This window comes from Eupeodes corollae, chromosome 2, assembly GCF_945859685.1.
Source record: "Eupeodes corollae chromosome 2, idEupCoro1.1, whole genome shotgun sequence".
NCBI lineage: Eukaryota > Metazoa > Arthropoda > Insecta > Diptera > Syrphidae > Eupeodes > Eupeodes corollae.
The window spans coordinates 85,418,302-85,429,277 of record NC_079148.1 but is presented as its reverse complement, the minus strand read 5'-3'; the positions used below and the strand labels follow the sequence as shown (position 1 = coordinate 85,429,277).

The following is a 10,976-nucleotide window of genomic DNA, read 5'->3' as shown; positions in this document are numbered from 1 at the left end:
AATTTGGCCATAATGAGAATAATAACGTTGAAAATAGTTATAGCCAATACGCCAATGCCTGTGTGGGAGTCAGGCCCATACTGACTGGCGACATGTACAATGCTCCTAGCAGAAAAGTCTATCCGTTATTGTTATATCCCTATAACGTCCCTCATTATTGTAGAAATATATCGATACAGTAGTTATACCCATGCACTATTGACAGTTATCCAATAAGGACGCCATCAAATATCGCGGGAAAAACTAATAGCATTGCGACATCTCCGGTACAGAATGGGGCTGAACGCAATGCTGTCTCGTCAAAAGTACTATGCACTCATGTGTTACAAGCAAAGATTGTGGTACTATACAGTATAGTACACAATCCCATACTTATAGAAGTTGTTGCAAGACAATGTAAAAATATCACAGATACTTTTTTAGTATGGGTCTCCAGGCCATACTAGCATTGTCATAAATGCTCTACACTTCTTTCCGTGTATGTTCTATTATCCACAAATTATTTCCTCTAAGATTAAAAAAAGGAAGCAGAGCTCGAGAATGTCGAGATGACATTTTTAAAATCGTCAGCTCATTGAAATGTACACTTTCAAGGTACATCGTATCTTAATTTGAAACGATCGAGAATGACTGCTGGTAACCTTTTCTTTCTACTAATCTGATCCGTTATCGCAGGCGTTCCACTATATATTTAAAGCTCATATAGGTACATACATTGAAGGTACTCAACAGGGTCCAAAGTATCCCCCCATGCACTAAACTGCCACGCATCTGTAAATCCATAAATCCCCTCTTGGGTTCCTCTGCTATAAATGCTGTTCCAACAATTTCTATAACAAACTAAGTTAATAGTTCATAACACTAAAAATTGTAAGAGAACAATTTGTTTCAAAAAGCCTTTGAACGTGAACTTAAAAAATGCTTGCACTCGCAATCAGGCATATTAAGGGTATACAAAAAAGTTGTAGTATGTTCGTAGTATAAAAAAAAATTCTTTATTAAAATGAGATATGACTTTAAATCGTATACACGGCATTTTTAAAATTGGTTTCAAATCGTTTGATCGTTAAAGTTGTTTGTATACTGACAGTGATAACTAAAAGTCATGTTGACTCAAAAACGTAGTCGTATGGTGATATTGATATATAATAAGCTTTTAGTTTACTTATTTCAACTTGTCAAATATTTATGAAAAATGTTATTTTCGTTTTTATTAAGTAAACAAAATAAAAAAAGGAGTTAAATGTTTGCCTAGTAAAACGGTTTCCAGTGAAGGATAGTTCTTAACTACTATTGGAGTAATATTGATTTTAGTTAATAAATAAATGGCAGCACTTTTACACATTTTTCAATAAACTGTAGGTATGTTCAATTGATGTGGAGAACAAAATAAAGCTTCAAGCACTTGAAGCTCATTTTTATACTTCAAAATTGTTGACAAGCGCACAATCAACACATATACAACCACCACACACTGTAGCTACAGGATTTAGAACTCTCTGAATCCAACAAATATTTTGGTATATGTAATGTGTGTATAAAACACTTCTTACTTTTGAAATTTCAACGCTTGGAAGCTGGACGGTTCTCTTGTTCCCAACGAATTGTCGGATATTTGGTCCTAGACCAAAAAGACGTCGACAACGACAGGCGAGTTTTATCTGTTTTATCTGCAAAACTTATAGTTCTTTGTATACTCTCTTCTCACAGACTAGCTTATTTATACTTATATACATTTATTAATAATAGTTTCTACTTACAAAAGTTATTATAAAATACGTCTTTGGTTATTGAATTTATGTGTGTAAAACAAAGTTTTTGCTATAAAGAAATTGATTTAAATTTTGAGTTTCTGTATAAAATGCATATAGAACAACTGATTTTTTGTCTACAATTTCTCAAAACATTTTTCTTAATTATACAAAAACAGTTATTTATAATAAATTAATGTTTAATTGAAATTAAAACGTGAAAGTGTGATACATTTATGAGAATATTGTGTGAAAAGGCATTAGTACCAAAAAAAGACATTATAAACAACATAAATGCAAATGGTATATGAGTATACGAATAACTATTTCTTTTGTAAAACATGACAGCGAAAAGTATTTCCATGAAAGATTCAATAGAATCCACTAAAAAGAGGAAGTTCCCTACAAACTTGCTGAAAACTTATCTACCGCAGTTATTTTAAGCTATTGCTTTAATAAAATCTGGTAAGTTTATAAAATCAATAACATTGTTCATAAACAATGAACCGCACTATTTTTCCATTAACAAATGTAGGTAGTTACTGTCAATATATTTACACTTCCGTGAATTCTTCCTGAGTAAGAGGTTAAACAGCTCTTGGGGTAGGAAAGACAAATAGCTTTTCGAAACTTATATTCACGTCATCGTGAATAAAAAAATTAAGGGTTTGTGTTTTGGCCTTGCGTGTATTAACACATTGTCCTTTTTAGGATGTTCAAAGCTCCAAAATTGATATCTACCCGCATTAACAATATTTTCATTCTGTGCGTTCTTATCAAAGGTTCAGACGTCATTCGTGCGTTAGTTAGTTTTAAAACGGTGGTTATTGGTATTCGATTGTATTTTGACTTTGAAAAAAAAAAATACTTAAAAAAGCAAATAATATATTTCGTAGTAATTATTTCGATCAGCCCTGAAATTACTTAAATTATTATTTAATTTAAACCCACTGTAAACTACCTGAATTGGTTTTTTGCGAGAGTGATTTTAAGCGTTGCTTTGTGATTAACAAAGTTTTCAATTCCAATGCGTTGTGATTTTGGCTATTTTAGTCTTAATATTTTAATAAATGGAAATAAAACAAATCTTATTTAATTTTTCAAGCGGCGTTTTCTAAAAGTTCCTTACACTTTCAAAGATTTTTTTAATTAAAAAAAAAATTAAAAGAAAATAATTGATCAAATACATATGTATACAACAACAGCAACAACATAACTGGCAGCTTTTTATTGACATTTGACAGTCAAAATAACAACTTTTGAAACTGGCAAAAATATATGGGGCTTGATCTGCCTATGGAAATTTTAAATATCATTATTAAAACTTTGTTGAGAACATACAAAAATTATATCAACTGAAATAAAGGGCATATTTTAAGACAAGTTGGTTTCAAGAACAAATGAAACGCATTCAAGTGACAGATATCAAACTCCGCAAAAAGTATTGCTAGTTTTAAAATCCTACTTCTTAAAAAGACCATTTATAATATTAAGATTATATATTTATATATCAATCAATATAAAATTTGGCATACATAATTGTATGGACAAGTTCAATGCTCTTGGATTAAGTGTCAAATAATGATTTTGATAGCAAAACCAGATGTCGTTAGTTTTAGCAGTCATACAAAATTTGGTATGTTTTCTGAAATCTTAAGCATTGCGGAGGTAGAATTCGATAAGGAGCTTTTTGAGAGCATGTTTAGCTTCAATGCCGGTTCTTTCATTGGCAGCGATATCTTTGTAACCTGGAACCCAAGGCAATATAAAGTTTTTGTTTTTAGCAATCAGTTTCCCACGAATCACTGCAACTATAGAGGAGTAGTTGATAATAATTTTAAGAGCGTTGATTTATGATAAGCTGTCAGTGAATAAAATATTCTTTTCAGTTCATGAAGCTTCGGCCGTAAAAATTGCTGAGCTATTATCTTGCTGGTTATGGAGCCGTTTTCACGGACAACCGCAGATGAAGTTCGATCTGTTGTTTGCGATGCATCAAATAGTCTTTTGTTGATTTTTTTTGAAATATTGAAACAATGGATTTGCAGGTAAATTCCAAGGTGAATGGTTGGATTTGGTTGTTGTTGAAATGTGTTGCAAGGTTGATTTGGTACACTTTCCTTAAACTGGGAGACCATAATCTATTTAGATAGATCGGTCAATAAACATTGTTGTGTTTGCAATAGAGTTACTTTTTTTTGTGTACAAGTACTTAATTAATTTTAGTCTGGTAATTAGGCTTTTTTTAATATACATATGTACGTGCAATGATAATTAAAACTATATTTATAATTGTTTACATTTTTTTATTGTTATATTATTAAGGCATACTCCTGCAATACATTTTCGACATTTATGACCCAATTTGAAAGGTTAGAATTTGTTTCTGAGAATATTATTTATAAAATCGTTGATCTCTACATCTTGAAAACAATAAAAGTTACGGCGTGGTTTAGTTTTAATACAATTACTACGGTTACAAAGAAAATTTAGAGAAAAATCGTCCTTCTATCTATTCCAACCCATATGTAATAATTTGTTTTATATACGAAACATAAATATGTACATAAGTAATTTTTCTTAATTGTTGTAAAATAATTTAAACAATTATAGTTGTGTTCAAAGTCTTGGAATTTCAAAAGGGACCTTTATAATGATACTGGAAACAATACATTTGCCAGATGGTTGTCGTTTTTCAAATATATGTATGTACCTTCAATACTAAGATTTACTGTAACTATTGAAACTATGGGGGCATATGAACATTGGCATGTTTGACAGGCAACGAGTTTAGTATCGCTCTTGCAAAAAGCACTTATCCAAAATAGTTTTGGAATGTCTTAGCTTCCTTTCCTTGTACAAAATTGGGTTTATTCTCATTGGCCAAGGAAGGATGTTCATCCATAAATTGTTAACAAATTTGTAGTTGATTTTGTATTACTCACCAACATAATATGTATATTATGTACACACATATATTCAACATTAGAAAAAAGCCAAGTTTAATTTTACATTTTCAGTTATCGAAATCTATCTTTCGTTGAGTTGTTTTTGACATTTCAGTATAAAATTATTTGAAATATACTGAACAATCTTATACGGAACAAGATTGATGAGACGATAGTGATAAAGTTACGTGGAGCAATGATTTGGGACAAGGGCGGATCCAGATTTTTAATCAGGGGGGGGGGGGTCACGCAATTAACATATGGACGAGTTTTTAATTACTGCTTAAAAATGTTCTTTAAAGAAGGCTAACAAAATTTAAATAACATAATGTGCATCTTAACCTTAAATGTACACATTTCAAGAGCTAAAGTGACAACTTTAGTTATTAAATTATTTTAGAACGCTTTTGTCCAGCAAGGTATAGTCAAACTATTTAATTTAGTAAACTTTCTTCATATAAAAGCATTGAAAGATTCTAACAGTTTTCTAAATATGCCCTACATATTTAAAAGTAAAACACAATAGTTAGAGGGTTTTTATTGCTTTTATGGATAAATGTATTAAATTGGTTTGAAACTTTGCTTTCTTCCAAAAAAAAATATTTTGTTTTGTTGCCATTTTTAAAAAAAGAGAAAAATGCTACTAAATTTTAAAAACCCGGAAAATGAGAAACAATCTTACATCAAAAATGTTCTGTTTTTTTTTTGACGTAGTTTTTTTCGGATTCAATTTTCGGGAGACTATTATTACTATCGCTACTAGTCTGCTTACTCGTAGATTGTAGCTGATACTCCATCTTAAAGGAGTCAACAAAACTTTAAAATTGAAGAGAGAGGGATTTATGGTTCTTGAATTTAAGGAAATAAGTGCATTTAAGTACATAATTTCTCTGAATATAAAATAAAAACAAACTAAGGTAAACAATAAGTTGGGACGAAACTTTTGTGTGGCAGTAACAAATTACACGTTTCAGAATCTCTTTTTACTTCAGTTCTCAAGAGATTCAAATAGATTATATTAATAGATATGAAACGTGCATTGTGTTTTTCAATTAGACATTAGTTGGGAACATTTATGTTTATTCTTGAAATTCGTGTAAATCTAGGTTCTAGAATATCTAAAGCGAATTCCCTTCAAAATGTAGATTTCTTTAATCTGTTACGACCTTAAAAGTTCTATTCAACTGAAAATCAATTTTGAAAGAAATATATTGCCCGGCTGCAATACCTGCAAAAAAAAATGATCTTAAAATTTAAATGCCCTTCGATCATCAAAAATCATCATCAATCTGGAAATTTAACCATAGACAAGAGCTTGCATTGAAAGACAAGATCATTGAAATCTGATTAAGTTCTTGAGAAAATTTGAAAATAAAACAACGGCTTTATGAGGGGTACCCTTCTGGAGCAATACCAAAATATGTTTTTCTTGTAAAAAGAAGCCGAATTAAGAAAAAAATTAGAGAAAGTTCTTAAAAAATCTATCGGTTCATTTGTGAAAAAATTAGAATCTTCGAACTTACACCAAAAAAATTGTATTCCGTTGTTTTTAAATAGTATTAAAACATGAAAAAACGCCTTAAGCTAATCGGCTTTGTTTCAATATGCACAGTGGTTTATGCTTTAGGGGCCAGGACAGACAGATAGGCGGATGGAATGGGGGACCCACTTTTTTTGACTTTTCTAACATCGTAATGTCAAGTTTGATTCATAATTTTTTACGAATGCAACATCGTAATGTCAAGTTTGATTCATAATTTTTTACGAATGCAATACTTACCATGCACATTGTTCCTATGTGTCGCAAAAAAAATCACTTCAATTTTCACTATTTATGTGCATACAAAAATAAGATGGAATTGAAGAACAAAAAAGAGGCAATTGTTTAAAGAAAGTTATTTTGGTTTGAGCCTGTAAAATAGTTGGTGTTTGAGTGATTTTAAACAAATTTGAGATGTTATTATGTTTAATATCCTTTTGAGTCTGTTTTTTGGTTTTCATTAAGAATTAAAATCTTTTCGCTGATAATGTTATTATGTTTTGTGCTAGCTGTTCTTTGATTTTGATTTCAATTGTTTTTTATGTGAATTTAGTTCCGCTTGGTTTAGGAGAAATAAGTTCAGTTTTATTACTTATTTTGTTTAATGTAAGGATTTAGATGGCTTGGGATTAATAAGTTGAGTTGTATTGTTAACTTCCGATAAGAAGTTATTGTAATGGGTCCGATTTGTCAAATTGAAAATTTCAACATTTCTCGACGTTTCTAGAGTCGATATAAAAGATTTTTAGAAAGATGTCTGTGCGTGCGTGTGTACGTACGTTTTTAATATCTCACGAACCAATAACGCTAGAAACTTAAATTAAATTTTATATAATATATTGTAACGTGATACCAAACAAGTATATTTTTTGAAAAAGATCCAATTAGTGAAAATCTTACGAATACAAAATTATTTTATCTCCAAAAAAAGGATGATTTGATTGTATAAATGTTTGCATTATATGATTTATATAATATATTCTTTTATTATAAGCATTCTGTAGTGCTAGCTAGCTCTGACAAATTTGACAAGGTTCGCCCAATCTGATCCATTTAAAATAATAATCGTTTCTTGTACTGATATGGATGGTTTACTAAAGCATAATCTTCTTTGCTGTTTAAAAATTGGACACACACTGATGAAATGAAAGCAATCTTTTTTAGGTCTCAAGTAACATAAATTGCAAAATTGGTCAAAGCTTATGTTGCATGGTTTTCCTTTTAAATGTAGAGCATCTTGATTTAAAATCTAGGGAAATATCTTTATAGGAGAAAGAATCTTGGAAGTAGTTCTTGTGATACAAGTTATAATTAAGCTGGCTATAGAGCTCTCCGATTGACGGGCATTTTCAATCATCTGATTTCGGTTAAATTCTTCAAGTTTTTACATGATTTCGTAGAACTTCGTTTTCAACTGAACAATATTGTTGAGATTGATCTGCACAACTTCTCCACAGGAAGCAGCAATGTTTTCCCGCATGTCCTCATCCACCAGTCCTTATTCCGAATTTCGTAGAGCATCATTATCTTACATAACCGAGTTTCCCGTAGACCAAGCACTTTAATTAAATAATCAGCCTGTAACTTTAGACTTAAAGTAAAAAGTTTTGGCAGGCCTGTTTCCAAATAAATTGAATAGTTTGGTGCTGTTAAGGTTAAGTGAACATTGAATATTTTCTTTAAGAAATTTCTTTGAATTTTTTCAATTTCTTCGTATTCTTGTCGCATAAAAAAGCGAAGATTGTATGACTGCATTGAAAATATTATATTTTGTTGAAAGGTTTATGTGATCGTTAGAAAAAATCTTCTTCCAAGTAACATTAATTAAGCTTTGTGAATTTTTTGCTTTTTTGCAAGGTGCTTGCTATAATCCAGGGTTGGATTTAGTAAAACTCCCAAATACTTGTATTGTTTCGATATTTCCAAACGACTTCCATTAAGTATCTAGTTGCTCCTAACTTCCAATCGGAGCGAAAAGACCATTACTTTCGTTTTGTCTGTGTTGATGACTAGACCCCACTTGACGCCATAGTCCGTAAGATGATTTACCATTAATTGCAGGGTTTCTGCTGATTCGGATAACAAAAGAAGGTCATCAGCGTATACTAATATATATATTACGATTAATGTTTTTATATATTCGTCCCTAACACAGGCTTGGCATGGGTTTTCTTAAGAATCCCTCAACAATTATAGATCAGGCGATAGCAACATGTTTTTTACATTAAAACCTACAAAGCTGAATTATTTCTAAGAACATTTCGATACGTTAAAAAACTTCGACCAAACTTTTCACCTTACAAACATTTGTACAAAATTCGTCTACGTTTCACTGTAGTGAGAATAACTTTTAATTTCTAAAAAATTAAATTTTGCATACCTATAGAAGATGCTATAGAACGATAACAAAAGTTCATAGTCTACCACTTCTTAAACCTTGTGATCCCGCCCCCGAATTCACGTAAATAGAATTTGTTATGTTATGTTTTAATTTTGTTGTTAATTTAATTTACCTAGTTCTTGTTTCGGAAACACTTTAATGAAAGTAAACACTCGTTACACGAATACAATTATGAATCGAAGTTAACAAGTTACCAATTCTGAAGTTTCATGACCTGGTATATTAATATTATCCTTTATGGGAAACCCTATATATGGAGCATTCATCATACATCAAAATCATGTTCAGATCCCCAGCAGGCAATAAGACAAAATAGTCATATAAAATTATAAAATATAAAGCATCTCTTATTTTTGGTCTTTCATTTCAACTAACTCTCATTGTTGAGACCTGTTTGACCTAACTCATAATTGAGCTAATAGAGTACATTATAATAATTATAGTGATACCAAATGATACATTACAAAAATATCTTTGAAACAGTATTAATGTTTTTGATATATATAAGCACATGTTCATATAAGTAGGTCCAAATATTTGGCTTGTTTTTATATGCCTTAAATTTGTGTCTCTCACACATAATATTTATATTTTGTTTAAGCTTTAGAAAAATGGACAGACGGTCACGGATATATTTTCGTCAAGCGGATCTTACAAAACATTTTATATTTTATACATTTTTATCAATTAACAAGCATAACATTCTCGTTGTTCATTTGATTTTAGAATTTCAGTTATTGTGAAATCTGAAAATTTGTACGCAACGCTTTCATTCTATGATAACGGTGCGTAGGTAGGTTGAACATTTGGAAAGATAGGTAGGCTATAATGTTTAGCTCATTCAAAAAAACACAAGTGTATCACATTTGTTCAAAACCCCAAAAAAAGTTTTTCTTTTTTTTAATGAAGAAGATATTTTATGAAGAAAATAATACAAATAATTTGCCTAAATTGTTGCTCTTTTTTGCAAGAATGAAAGGCAATTATGTCTCGATGACGTTGATATTAGAGCAGAGCATAATAAAAACATATATATGTATGGAAGTATGACCAGAAAAACCGCTCACTCTATCACAAAGCTTCACGTTTCAAGCATAACAAACAGCTGTTTTCTGTTTTTACACATCTTGGTTCCGTTTATGTTAGGAAAAGTGCAAACGCAAGGGGCATTCTGGTGGAGAACGAGAGAATGCTGAATATTTTAGCCACGAGCAGTCATGAAGAAGAAGACAAACTACAACAACATCAATAACAACAATGATTATCTTTATCAGCGATCAACTAGTATTTATGACACACTTCTTTTGTTTTGATTATGTTATTCATGAAATTTTTCATTTTTATGTTTTTTTCTATTGCAATTTTTCTTTTTATTTTTTTGTTTGTGTAATGATTTTGCTTGATTTCCTTTCCTATACCTGTCCTTTTGTACAAATTCTTAAGCTTTGGAAAGTAGATAAGTCGCTCAATATCAACATATACTTTTGTGAGTCACTTGGTTCTCCTATACACCAAAATACTAACCGAAATGGAATTAAATGACAGCGGAGTGATCTCCATGGGCGAAAGTGACGATGTAGTTTTGCGATCAATGGTAAAGGTGTTTTGTAGTCGTAGGCAAGGGCTTAAAATTTGCCATTTTAATTCGCAAAGCTTGCTCCCTAAAATAGATGAGTTTAGAGAAATATTTGTTAATTCCAAAGTTGATGCGATCTGTGTGTCGGAAACCTGGTTCTTGTCAAATGTAAATGATGCTGTTTATGCTTTAAATGGTTATAAAATTTTTCGTTCGGATAGGAAAAATCGCACTGGTGGAGGTGTAGCTATTTATATAAGAGAATGTCTCAATTGTAAGCTTAAATGTTTTTCACCCATTGGATGTCCTATTGAATACCTTTTTGTAGACATAATGTTAGGAGTTGATTTTGTTCGCTTAGGTAGCGTTTATAGACCAAATAGAAATGTCGATTTAACACCTATATATTCATTAATGGATGAATTTTCAACCACTGCAAGAGACGTTATTGTATGCGGTGACTTTAACAGCAATATCCTTGTTGAAAGTCAACTCAGCGAAAATATGGAAGCGTTTGATTTACATTTAGTAAATACCCAAATGCCTACTCACTTCACCAACACCTCAAGTACCCTTCTAGATTTGTTTTTTGTAAATAATATTGACAAAGTACTCTTTTATGACCAAATTTCTGTTCCTGCTTTTTCAAAACATGACCTCATCTTTCTAACTTTTGACTTCGATACTAACGTTCATGCCAACAATACAACTTATAGTTACCGTAACTTCAAGAATATAAATTATGCTGCTTTGGAAAATC

The 10,976-nt window shown here is 30.9% G+C and overlaps 1 protein-coding gene across 2 annotated transcripts in view; it reads left to right on the top strand.

Annotated features, from left to right (window-relative positions):
• The first annotated feature begins 1,579 nt into the window (after positions 1–1,579).
• Positions 1,580–10,976, top strand: part of LOC129944598 (serine/threonine-protein kinase SIK2) — a 72,016-nt gene continuing 62,619 nt past the window's right edge. For both annotated transcript variants that reach the window (XM_056054140.1, XM_056054139.1), the window contains exon 1: positions 1,580–2,216. The gene's annotated coding sequence lies outside the window, so the exon portion shown is untranslated. The remainder of the gene's footprint in view (positions 2,217–10,976) is intronic.